Source organism: Lonchura striata, chromosome 3, assembly GCF_050655825.1.
Source record: "Lonchura striata isolate lonStrDom1 chromosome 3, ASM5065582v1, whole genome shotgun sequence".
Classification (NCBI taxonomy): Eukaryota; Metazoa; Chordata; class Aves; order Passeriformes; family Estrildidae; genus Lonchura; species Lonchura striata.
Genome location: NC_140705.1, coordinates 57118071 through 57131290, shown reverse-complemented (window position 1 = coordinate 57131290; position 13220 = coordinate 57118071). Strand labels below are relative to the sequence as shown.

At 40.7% G+C, this 13220-nt stretch overlaps 1 protein-coding gene across 6 annotated transcripts in view; it reads right to left on the bottom strand.

Moving 5' to 3' along the window:
* The window catches only part of PLEKHG1 (pleckstrin homology and RhoGEF domain containing G1), a 123001-nt gene extending 121859 nt beyond the window's left edge, over positions 1–1142 (bottom strand). For all 6 annotated transcript variants that reach the window (XM_085576528.1, XM_085576532.1, XM_085576531.1 and 3 more), the window contains exon 1: positions 749–1142. The gene's annotated coding sequence lies outside the window, so the exon portion shown is untranslated. The remainder of the gene's footprint in view (positions 1–748) is intronic.
* Between the last annotated feature and the right edge of the window lie 12078 nt (positions 1143–13220).

Below are 13220 nucleotides of genomic sequence, written 5' to 3'. Positions count from 1 at the left end.
TTCGGGTCCTTTTCTCTCATACTTGGAGCAGTGTGGCTTGTGAAGAAAGAAGGAAACGAGTCCCTCGGGTCTGTCAGTGCTAACTGAAGGATGAGATCTGAAGGGTTTCTCCTTCAGCACACACGGGACACACGACCCGCAAAGCAGGGAAAAGATGAGTGCAGAATATGGGGAAATGCATGAAGGGTCCTATAGGGCAGCTCTGCCCCCATTGCCTCTCCAGAGAATCAAGTAGCTCCAGTAGCTCCTGCTACTTAACAATAGATCAATCATATTTTTAAACCTCTTTAGGCCATATTTACCACAATCCCATTAACTTTAAAACATTAAAAAAAAAAAAAAAATAGAGGTTGGGTTTGGGGGGCTTGTTAAAGCATCCCCAAAACCTGAGGGCCTATGGAATTTTATCATATTTTAAAAGAAGCACCTTCTGCCTCGCCGAAATAACTCGATGAAGCCGCCAGGCTGGCACAGCCTACCCCGGGCTCCGGCGGAGCACAAAGCGCCGCGGCAGCCGCGGTGGGAGCCGGCGCTCGGTGCCTGCGGCGGCAGCGGCGGCGCGCACAAAGGCTGCGCTCAGAACGCGCGCTCCGCCGCGCAGCCCCGGCGCGGCTCCGGGGGCTGCGGGACACCGGGTACCGCCCCGCCCGAGCCGAGCCGAGCCGAGCCGAGCCGAGCCGAGCCGAGCCGAGAGCCGCCGCCCCCTCCCCGGCGCGCCCCGCCGAACAAAGCCCCCGGCAGCGCTCACCGGCAGCCTCTCGCCGTCTTCTGCCCTCGCCCACCGCTCCTCCTCCCGCTGAAAATCCCGGCGCAGGGGTGCGGGCCGGAGTGCGGGAGGTCACCCCGCTCCGCAGCGCATCCAGCGGCGCCGGCCGGGTGTCCCCCTCGCAGCGCCCGCGGCCGCGCCCCGGCTCGCTCCGTGCGCTCCGGCTCCGGGCAGCGCTTAATCTCCAAACTTCCTCCTCCTCCTCCCGGCCGGGCAGAGGAGTCTGTGAAACTCCCCTCCTCCATGCAGCTCCCGCAGCCCAGCCGCTGCCTCAGCCCCTCCCCGGGGAGGCCTGGCCCGGCTCTGGGCTGGTGCTTGCTCTGCTCTTCTTCCCCTCCCTGCTCCGCCGCCCCCCAGCCCCCGAGGCTGGGAAAGGGGGGAAAAGAGATTAACCACTCGGATTTGTCTCTGGAACGGAGCCAAAGAGAGCAGTCGGATTACAGCCCCGGGAAAAAGAAGGGAGGAAAAGGGAATGGGGGATAAAAAAAATGAAAGGGAAAAAAAAAAAAAATCCGCTACTGTTTTCATGGAGGGAATAGTGCCGGGCTCTCCTGCCCTCCCCCGTGTGTCAGGTCACAGCCTCTCCGCCCGGCTGGGAGCCACATCCCCGCCTCGCCGAGCTGCCCACAGGCTCCTCTCCGCCACCACAGGTCTGAAATTCAACTCACAAGTCTGAGAGGGCTTCTGTAAATGAGTTGCCAAATTGCCAAAATGTGAAGGGGGCAAGTCCACCACGAAATGCAGACCCGTAGAAAGCAAATTCCAAGAGGTTCTAGATAGACAGTACACCTGCCTCGTGGCAGGCTGCTGGGTCATCTTCTTTGGAAAGGTGTGTTTAAAGTTACACGACATTAAAAAAGAATACAGTAAAAAGACACACAAAAGAGAAAAAAAACCTGGCTGAAATAAAGCCTGAATTCTTCATACGTGTTCAGTGTTCTTTATTCCTCTGAGCCCTAACAAAATCCTTGGTTTCCTGTAAAACTTCATTCCGTGTTTCACTTTTAGTAAAGCTGTATTGCTTTTGTTCCATAACAGTTTCTCCCTCTACTCATGGTAATGTACAGAATGTGGAATGCAAGGAAAATTGTGAGGTTAGAACAGCTCATACTTTTCAGATGTCAAAATAAGTAATTACAGCAGTAATTCAGAAAAGCAGGAAGTTTCAGTGTTTGCCCTCATCTTACCTGTTCTCACTGGAGTCATAAAAAAAAAAAAAACCACAAACCAAAAAACCCCAGAACCACCAAAATACCTTGGTCAGAGTCTGTTTCTCTGTTATCAATTCAGAAGCCCAGAGCTCTTTCCCAACATACACACTGAATATTCTTCAGACAAGTGCTGAATTTTAAAAGATTACCCCATTTATTAATTCATTTTGGTCACATTTCAAAACAAAAGTTTGTGTTTAATAAGTGGGACTATATTACCTTTTCAAGAAAAAAATACCTCAAATGTTTCAATGACAGCTATTCTTGCACATCACATTTACTGGCATTACAGAAATACAGCACAGTTATCATAGAATCACACAATATTCTGGGTTGGGAGGGACTCTTAAGGATCATCAAGTCCAAGTCCTGATCCTTCTGAGCTCAGCCCCAGGAATCCCACCCTGTGCCTGAAAGTGTTATCCAAATGCTCCTTGAACTCCGTCAGGCTGGTGCTGACCACTTCCCTGGGGAGTCTGTTCCAGTGCCCAGCCACCCTCTGGGTGAAGAACCTTATCACCACAAGGAGTAAATTTCATTCCACTCCTATTTCCTTGGGAGCCATCACTGTCCTACCAGGCAGGAAAGGGAGATCACAGAAGTCTGGACTCTGCAGTTAATACTCTGGAATGGTATTCTACAAAGTTGCTTGACAGGGGGCAAGTGGGAAAAGAGCAATTTCAGATGAGACTTAGTAGCTCCACTAAAATCAGCCCATTGGTTGTGATCTCCTGCACTACATAGCTACTTCATGTCTGAATTCATCATCCAGCTGAGCACACATCCTTGCCTCAGTACACTACACTCTGGCCTTGTACTGGGAACAAAAAGTTAGCTTTCATTTGCAATTCAATAGTAAAAAGAAAGAAAAAAAAAAAAGAAAAAGAAAAAGGTAAAAAAGCAGCAAAATTTCTCTGATGAAACTGCTGGGGGAGAAGCATTTGTAACTCTTTGGGGAATCAGGGAATATTTTTCCTTTATGAATAGATCTTTGAAAGATAGTAATAAAACAAACTACTGCTTGATGCATTTAACTTGGTCCAAATTAAAACAAATGAAAATGCACACACATCCCCAAATGGGAAATACAGCAAAAGCCCCAAACCACAGACTATTCCAAGTTCCTTTAAGAAACTGTACAGTCTCTCCAAATATGTTTTAAAGGCCTTACATGATCTGTTCCATATGGAGTTTGTTTTTCCTCAGTGCTGTGACTAACAGGAAAAAACTTCAAGAGGAGAAGTCTCTTCCTCTCTCTTCATCCTTCTACCTCCGTTTCCCCAAAGGACTGGTCATGAGTCTGTCTGGTTTCTGTTTGCTTGTGCTAAAAATAATATTACAGTGGACTGACAAAATACACTGAGTTTTAAGGAAATTGACTGATAATGTAGTATTATTGTTGCACAAAGAGTGTGAGAGGTTGAAAGGCTAAGCTTTACAGCACTGCAACACAAAATAGTGTATCTGAAGAACCACCCATTTTTGGTGGAATGAGATACATGGACAAATTGTGGGAACTCCTGTCTTTGAAGGTAATTCATGTGACTACTGGTAAAAGGGCACAGGTGACAAGGAAGCTGCAGGCAGGTGAACCTTTCTCCTGGGTTTTGTCTGTGCACCAGAAGGCCACTGGCAGAGGGGGGAGCACCAGTTGTTGTCCATCATCCTCAGCAGTACTTCTGTGCACAGACAAGAAGCAAATCTTTGTTCCCTCAGCTACACCTTTTTTGACACACATTTTTTTTCTGCTCACTCTCACAGTATCTCTCATACTCTCACACTGCAGGATCCCTGCCTTCCCCCATACCTAAGGGGATCCAGCTCCATCTGCCAGCTCTTCACCTCTATCCCTCCTGCTGCGCTGGCAGTCAGAAACTTGCACCACTAACAAGTTGGTGTCTTTCACAATGGTGGCCAGGACTTCCCTTCATGTACTACTTCAAAGTGATTTGCTTACTGTGTTGGATATCTATAACCTAAAATTAATTTCCTTCTAGGTCTGTTTATATCAGTTGGTCTATCAATAAGTTTCTACATATGTTCTCAAACATCACAGCATTTATTTACGTCACCAGTTCTGAACTACACCAGACATTGTGTAAATGTTTTCCTCATTCTGCCTGTGACTTAGCAAAACTATAAGCAATGCCTTTAAATGTACAGAAATTACTGTCACCTCAGGTTTGCTGACTGATGATGAATTTCAGCATTCACTTGAGGAGAAGCACAAGTTTCTCTGTTCTGAGCTAGAATCTGGGGGGAAAAAGGCCTGTCCATACAATAACAGAAAAATGCTACTTGTAAAGACATCACACACACACACTTAAAAGAAAAAGACATATCCCAAAATTGATTGTTCGGTGAGGGGGAGGTTCTGTAGAAGAAAACTGCTGTGTCCATGCTATGCACAAGTTGTAAAGCAGGGAAAACAGATATAATGTTAACCTGGGCACTCTCCAGTCAGCAATACTACTACTACTACTAATAACAATAATAATAATATGCAATGTTCTCCTTGCCTTGTGTCCAAATTAATTATTCCACCCACAATACAATTTAATTGGCAGGCACAGGTACACTCATATGCTTTGCAAAGCAATATCATTAAATGTAGAGGGTTTTTAGAGCTGTGCTCCTGTTTCATAGAACACACTCTTTCATGTACACTAATGCCAAGGAGTACACAACCATTCAAGTAATTATATGTTCCAGTAAAACCATTAATATAAAATAAAATGCTATCATGCCTACTTTATGCCTGTATCCTGCAGGTATTCAATTGCCTCCAGGTTGATGAGATACCTGTGTGAAAAAAATTGGAAGCATATTTAAGTCTTTGCAGCAGCAGCTGCTAAAACATTTAATCACAAAGTTCATAATATATTACTCACAATCTTACTGTAAAGTTTAAGTGGAAATACTTTAAATACAAGATGGCTTTGCATGTCATTTGCCTTGGGAAACAAATAGTGTGCATAAAGAATGAGAGTAAGCAGATAAAGTTTAGTTGTTACCAGTATGAAGACTGTCAATATAACAAAAGAGCAAAATATTGTACAGAAGGAAATTACTGAATTTAATCTTTCTAGGGAGAGGACTTGACTCCTTTGTCTGGAAATATTTCTATGCAGAAGTAAACATCTTTGAGATGATTTTCTTTTCCACATAGCAGCACTGCTTGGATCTTCCACAAATGCAACTGTACTTCATAAAAAAAGCATGGAGACCAGCTGCAGTTTTCATGAAATAGGCTTCTGGTAAATTCAAAAGCTAGTGCAATTATGTTGTCAGCTCAGGTCTCAAATTCCTTACAAGTCTTGGGTCTTAATCACAGCCTGCTCCACCATGATGCTTTTTTTATTATGTTAAATAATAGTGTCTACATTTCCCATCTGTTCTTCTCCAGAAAGTTTTTCCCCTGTATTATTCCTGAAAATATTTGCATCTACATCCTTGCAAACAAAAAACATGTTTCAGTCTTACAAGGGTTAATCTTTTTCCCAATTAAATTTTCTTTGGGGTTTTTTAGGTTATAAGGCTGGAATTGAGCTGTTAATTTCAAACTTTGGCCTTCAGCTGTCTTGGTCTAGAAGAAAGTGCTCACTAGTTCCATGCTCCTCATAACAAAGCTACCACTTAAGGATGACCCATCGCAGCCCCTCCAGGATGGAAGATGCTTACCCCCATTTTCTCTGGACAGGACAGTCAAAGGCTCAAAATAAAGCTAGAGCAGGATCCCAGCCACTTCCTCTTCTCTGTTTAGTTGCTTGCACAGCAAACAGCCTTACTGGGTACACAGGTGGTGCTTGTTTCTCAAAATTCAGCTGCCTCTTTTTGGCTTAAATTAATTATTCACAGAAAGAGTATTAAGATGTCACACAGAGGCCTTCATCTTGTGTGTTTTATTTAGGGGCTGCAAAATCACGGTCTTTAAAAAGGTTTTTTATTGTTGCATGCTTTGTGGTGAGTCTATGTGTATAAAAAAGCAGGATCAAGTCCAAGGTCTTCAAAGCACAACAAGGAGTATATTAGACTTGTTTTAAGCAGCAACTAAGAGTTACTTTTCAACACTGCTAATACAGGTGCTCAGATGGTAGATGAACTCATCTGATTACAGGATTCCAACTTCAAGGAAACTCCTTCAAATATAAGAAACCACTGGTTTCTTCTGATTCATCTGGGTTATTAAAAAAAAACCTTTACTACTTACATGGAAATCTTGTGGTTCCCTGCTTTCAGCTGTAGCTTTTAAAGCACAATGCTCCACAAAAATTAGACTAATTATTTTAAAATACCTTCTGAGTAAAAAGTAATAAACATGCTTTTTTTTTCTTAGGCAATAAACTAAATTCAGCCCCTAACTTCTTTAAGATCACCATCCAATCCCTGGAGTATTTTTCTCAAGCACAAATACCCCTGGATCCCTGGATTCTTCCTTGCATTTATTTTGGTTTGCTGCCCATCAGAGAGTGAGGACCCCAGAGCAGGAAGATTTCAAAGGCAGTTCTCTGGGCATGCATCAGAGAGGATCCCAAGGGGCAAACTTCCAAGAAGGAGCTAAGAGGACTGTAATCTCCTTTGCTGTATCGCTGTCTAATGCAACTCGCAGTCCAAATCACCTATCAGATAACTGTTCGGCCACTGTGCAGCCATCCCAATCCTCATCAACTGACCTAACCTACTACCACAGCAAAAGATTTTCCTCTCTCTTAGTAATTTCTACAAGTGGCAAAAGCCAACCAGATGCAGTGGGCATAATTCATCACCCTCAGGAAGTTTGAGTAATACTCAAAAATTCACTCTCAGCCACTGCAGGCTCATCAAGGGAAGGTGATATTTCAGATCCTATCAGGGCAGAACAAAGATGTAACAAACTCGCTGTGATTTCATTCCACACCTATCTACATGAGTGCAGACAGGGCAGTGGAAAAGGAAGTTTAAAGCTTTATCAGGACTTGTAACAATGAAGGCTGCAAACCTCCAAATGGGAACTTACATTGAGCTCGGTCAGTGCCTGTCCAGAAGAAGGATGCAAACCCAATAATGTCTTTTTGTCATTCACAAAAAGACAGAGAACATCTTACAGTTTTTACACATCCTGCTACCTACAGTAGGGATAGATGTTTTCAATTTTTAATGGTTGTGTATAGCAGTATAAAAATATAAAATGCTTTAAACAGAAGCAAGAAAAAAGATGGTACCTCAACCTCAGACAAAGGAGATTAAGAGCAGAAGAGATACATCATGAACTAATGAAATAGGGAAAAAAAACAGAAGAAAATTAAAAAGAAAAGTAAAAAAGGAAACCCAAAAATCCTAAGATGTTATAGTCAGTGTTGTTAGTTCCTGTTACTTAATAGAGAAGTCTAGTATAGGAGAACAACCCTAAATTAAAATCAGAAGCAATATCATTTAGAAAAGGCAATGTTGTAGCATTTTGTAGATACTTGTTAATACAACATGACATGGCCTATGCTTACTAGTTATTCTATCTCTGTTCACAAAGCAATTCTCTATATAAATGTATGAAATTTGAATGTTAATGTAACCAAAACAGTTCCAAATTATTCTGACGCATGACTGAATATCAATTATCACTGTTTTGAAAAAAAATCCACCAGTCATGCAGCCAGAACACTATATTATTATTACAGATGCAAGAGTTACCAAATAAAGACACATCAAAATGTGAGTATTTGGAGATAGCAGATCAGAGAATCCCAGAATTTTCAGAGCTTCTCAGAGACAATAGTGCCCAATTTACACTGAATACTGTTACTAGATTACTCAGCTATCTCAAGATACAACAGATTAAATCTCTGTCATAGTATCTTTCTCACAGCTGATGTAAGAAAGAAACAAAAGTCTATTCTGTTTCCTCACGCTTTCAACTCTGTGGTACGTCTGTCCCAGGACAGTGTCCCACTACATCACTTTGAACAAAAAAGCCAACAAACACTTAAGTCTGTTAACTGCCTGTAAATCTGAGCAGCTGTGTTGTGAGTCATTTCAGGACTGGCTAATAATTGAATAAACAACTACAATTGTGCTCCATGAAACTCCCATGTTTCTTTTCAGTCTTGGCTTCTCTCATAAAAGCAGTACAAGTTAGGGTGCAGCCATAAAACCTCAGTCAGCTAGGGCAATGTTTACCTCATACCTCTAGTCTACCAACCATTATGAAAAACACATCCTGCTTCTGAGAATGTAACCGTAATAATTTCCAAATATTCCAGATCCAGTGATGAGAAGCTTTCTTACAGAGGGATATTTTTGAGGACCCTCAATAAAACTGACATTTAGTATTTATACTGCAATAATGCTCACAACGCACAGTGACCAATGAACTGAATGCACTGTTTGTAAAAAAAAAGGAAAATGTTGCTATAACATGGAATTTACAATCTAAGTGATATTGAGAGTGTACTGAACCTTTGAGTAAATGTAGCTTAAATTTCAGCTGGAAAGGGGGTCTCTTTTTCTAGATCAGTGGCCTTTAACATGTGGTCTGCTACTAGGAGACCTGGAAAGAAAACTGAGAAAAGAAAGTTTGGTTCAGTGGACTTAGATTCACTTTACAGGGGTCCATATATTTGAAACAGATTGAAAATACCAATCTTCCTAAAGATTTGCAAACTATACCACAGAAATGCATTCTTGCTGAATTATTAGATGGGATCATATCCACACTATTGGCTAAACAAGAGAAGCATAACTCTGGGAACTTCTGAGAGAGAGTGAAAGGCAGCAATATTCCTAAACCACAGACTTCTGTTGCCTTCCAGCCAAATCTCCAGACTCATCCATGCATGCTGAACGTTTAGCAGCAGCATCTGGGAGAAAGCTAAGAGAGAAGAGCCTAGGAGCTAGAGGAACTCAGTTTTGTGAAGTGTTAGAAAGAGTAAAAACAAGCTCTAGGGTCTGTAAAAATCTATAGATTTTACTAGTATATAAAGTAATTCCTATTAAACTTCATGAGGTTTATGCAAAATGTTTGTAATGTGAAGATTCCCTATTGCTGAGGAGACAGCTTCACTGCTGTGACTAATTCAGCCTATGATGGCTTTGCCAAGGCTATAAAGAAAAGTTTCAGGCTGTTTTATTGACAATGATACTGCTGGAAAAACCTCTGACACCCTCCAGCTGCATATGTCTTTTCAACTACAAGACACCGCTATAGCTCGCACAATATCAAGGCATAAAAAAAGTAAGAATAACTTGTGTCTGAAGCCTTGATTTGCTTTGGTAGTCAGTAACTGTTTTGCCATTCCTGGAGAAATTCCTTTAATAAGAGCCTATGTTAATAAGGTTAAGAGATTTCCTAGTAAAGCAAGAAGTCCAGAAGTGAAGAGTCAATCTGGGGCAAAACAGAGAAGCAAAAAGAAAGAAGCAAAAAATTTTAAAATGCTCTCAAGCCTATATATTTGGTTTTGACCTGCAGAGTTAAGATCTGTTTTAATCACAACATGTTATTATAGCCAGCAATAGTATTTTTCTGAATCTTATGGACTTGTATGACATGAAATTGTTTCACTGGAAAACAATACCTACAGATGCAGACACTGTTTTTCACTCTTGTGTATAAAAACAAGATAGTCACAAAAATCTTTCTTTGTCTACCAGGCAGCTGATATGCATGGTATACAAAGAAAAACTTCTTTCAGCATATTTCCCAGAATGAGGTCCTTTTTGACAGTAGTTAACAAGCAAAGAAACATCTTTATTTAAATACATGTTAGAGGTGGAATATTTTTCTGTTCTACCCTAATGACTTGAATTATGTAAAGTAGTCCTTTTTACTACCTTCTTTCTTTTAGTTGGAAAAAAACCCTGCACTTTTATGCCGACTTTCTTTAGGCTCAAGACCAAGTGTTTTGACTGGCTGAGTGTATGGTATAGGCCTATTGTATGCTTTCAAAAAAAAAAAAAAAAGAAAATTAAGCCAAATGTTTGTTAACATCAGTTGTTCCTTTCTGGGGCAAAAGATTTAGCAAGTGGTGAAAAAGAGAGAATTTTCTCACAATACCAAATATCTTGATCAATCTCTCTCACTCTACAACCCATCCTTCTGTCACTTTTCTTATTTTTGAAGTTCTTTGAAGATCTTAGACTAATCATGTCTATCCCATCACTGCATTCATTGATTCTTGGAGCCAATTTTTTTGTTTTTCACAGAAGGAGAAGGCAATTTCATAACCATGAAAATGGAATAAATATCCCTAAAAGAAAGAGAGCTCAGATTTTAATTTATATTTCTCATCTTGTTTCTCTTGCATATTAGCAAACATGTAATGCCATATATTATAATGATAAAATACTGAGTCTAGAAAACACTGTGCTGCAAGTATATTTTCTGTGTAGAATACAATGCATGATGACAATTAAGTGTTATAATAGAAGAGAAATTTATTAAGAAAAGGGAGGAAAACCACCATCATTTCTGACCTGCACCCTCTCCCTTTTGGGAAGGGTGGGAAGGCTTTCCTTTCCACCTGGGAAGATACTCTGAAGCAGAAAAAGTAAAGGAAAAACATTATTCTTGGAAGGGCAATCAGAGGGAGAGCACATACACACATCCTTCCTTTTAAGCAGACTTATCTGAAAATTGCATCAGATGTCTGCTGAGCTCTCATGGAAGTATTTTTCCTTTTTATTTAAAAAAAAAAAAAATCAAAACCTTCCTCTTCATGTTTTCGAGCCAGCAACTCTCCTCATTGGCAGCAGTTTCCAAATCTATTATTGAACAAACCTAAAAAAGTTTTACACTGCATCTGCCTTGACTGAGACCTTGGAGACAACAACTTAGGCAGCAACAGTCCGCCCAAAGCCCATCAGTGATTAACATGCAGCCACTCATCACATCAATCTCTGCCCAAGGACAGCTCTCAGCAGCTTTGGGTTAAAGAAAAATGTATACTCATTGTAGATGTTCTGCTTGTGTTTGATGTAGTAGACTAGTGCTGAGCTATTGGCAAACACAGAATGAGGTATATCAGAGGAAAAATTGTATTCTTCCATTTGAAAAACACTATGAGTTTGGACAAGGCTGTTAAAACAAGTACTAAAAGGAAATTAAAATTAGCACTGGTTATTTCTATAAAGAAGTTCCCTTCCAAAATTCCAATGAAAATTGGCTTTGACCTGGCAGATTTATGAGGCTTTGAAACTTTCAGTTGGAGCCCAAGCAATAGTTTGTTTTGTGTTTAGAATAATAATACTTCTTAACTGAGGCAAAGAGTAGCAGTGACACAACTATTTATGGCTTGTTGTCCCTCTCAGTTTCTGCACAGGGAATGCAGCTGGACTGGTTATTGCTTTTACAATTACTGCATGCATTTTGTATTGGCAGCCCTCACATATTGAGGAACTACAAAATTGCTCCTCCAGACCAGAGAATTAATTAAAAAGAAGTAGTTTAGGAAAGTGATGTTTTCAGTTGTTGTTGCTTGTCCTCTTATTTAAGCCATTTGTGTTTGTTTCAAGTTTCCAAGATTTTCCCCCAAAGCATGAATACTAGAAGCTGAGATCTTCAACATTTTAGGGTTCTGTCATCTGAAGCCAGATGCAAAGCACTAAATATCATAATAGTAACAATAAACTTGACAGTCACCAGCACAAAAACTTGAAAGAGCTGTTTTGTCATCTCAAATTGCATTTTTGATGAAAGATAAAAATACCTCAAAAATTTTGCACAGCATTTTTGACAGGGGGACATATAAATCTGATTTAAAATTTAGTGTTCTTGCCTTTCTTCTAGAGTTTGTATATCTGAAGTTTTCTAAATGTGCTGGAAGCACTTCTTTCTGTACAAGCTTCTAAAAGTTGGCTCCATAATGTAGTTTGCCTTTTCCAAGTGGAGGTATTGAATAAAATGGGATTTTTTTTCTCTCCCTATTGAAAAGGCAAATAGCATTGTTTTTACTTTTGCACAAGAATTTGAGAGCTGCAGAATCAATAGGCTGTTTCATATCCCACCATCAGCAGATACTGGGCTGAAAGCCAGTTTCTTCATGACGGCTTTGTTTAGCCTAGAGTTTTGTAATTCTAGTTAATTGATTGCTGGTTTGTTTGAGTTAGCACAATTGAAAATGGTAATGTAGACATCCAAGAAATATTTGGGGCAGAACAGCTCATTAATCAAAGTTAGAACATGCCCCAAACTTCGTAACAGACCAGGTAAGTTTGGATAACTTCTCTCACCTCTCTCCCATATGATGCTCAGGAACTCCATCCACACCTCCCCTGGGATGTGCTGCACTGAGGGAGGACAGCTCTCATAAGGGCCTGGGTGTGGTACATCAGTCTTTTGATTACAGGTGAAAGCAGACGGATTTCCTGTAGAAAAAGCAAACCTTCCACCAAGTCCCCAGCACCAAAGGGAGACAGGATGGGGCACTGTTCAAAAGCAAAAGCAGTTGCACTCAAGCACCTTACCACCATTAGTGCAAGCAGCAAAGGTTACTGCAACTAAACCTTTTCTTTCACCTCTACTTTACATTTGATTGTGAAAGAAGTTGTTTTCTTCCATTTCATATGTAATAACTACAACATAATCCTTGGTGGCTCCTCACGCAGGACACAACTATGCAAAGGAGAACCATTCTGCAAAGAAACATAAAAAATATGAACAGGCACCTACAGTTATATTTAGGCTCCCAAATTCAGAAGGGTGTAGGCCATTCTGATGTGAATGATAAACCAAAGTACTAGATTTTTTAGCACTACCCTATGGCAGTTATGAAAAAGCATAATTGATCTAGACACGCACTAGAGCATTTTGGCCTTATATAATAAACTAAATGATAAAATTATACTATGCTTTAGGATGTGTGTCTCTTGCCTTCAAATAAAAGGACTTGCAATTCAGGATCCCGTGGTGCACTTGCAGTCCTGCTGGTGGACTGTAACACAGAAGGGATTTGGATGTGTTTAGTATTCCATTGTTTGACTTTATCCTGGCATAGCACAGTTCACTATGTGACACAATGGTTTGAGTCTTCACTGCTGCTCAGCTTTCACCACCCATAGACGAAGTTTAATGACAGAAAATTGTAAACTTAGAATTTAATGGTGTAATGAGGCTGGAATTTGAGCACTGGTCTCAAATCTTAGCTATGTGTTTTCACACCAGAACTATGCTGCTGCCCACTGGTGAGCTTGCATAGTATTGATGTTATAAGGCATGAAAATAATTAAAAAGTTGCATCTGACTTCAGACACCAGATAAGAGTATATACACCACT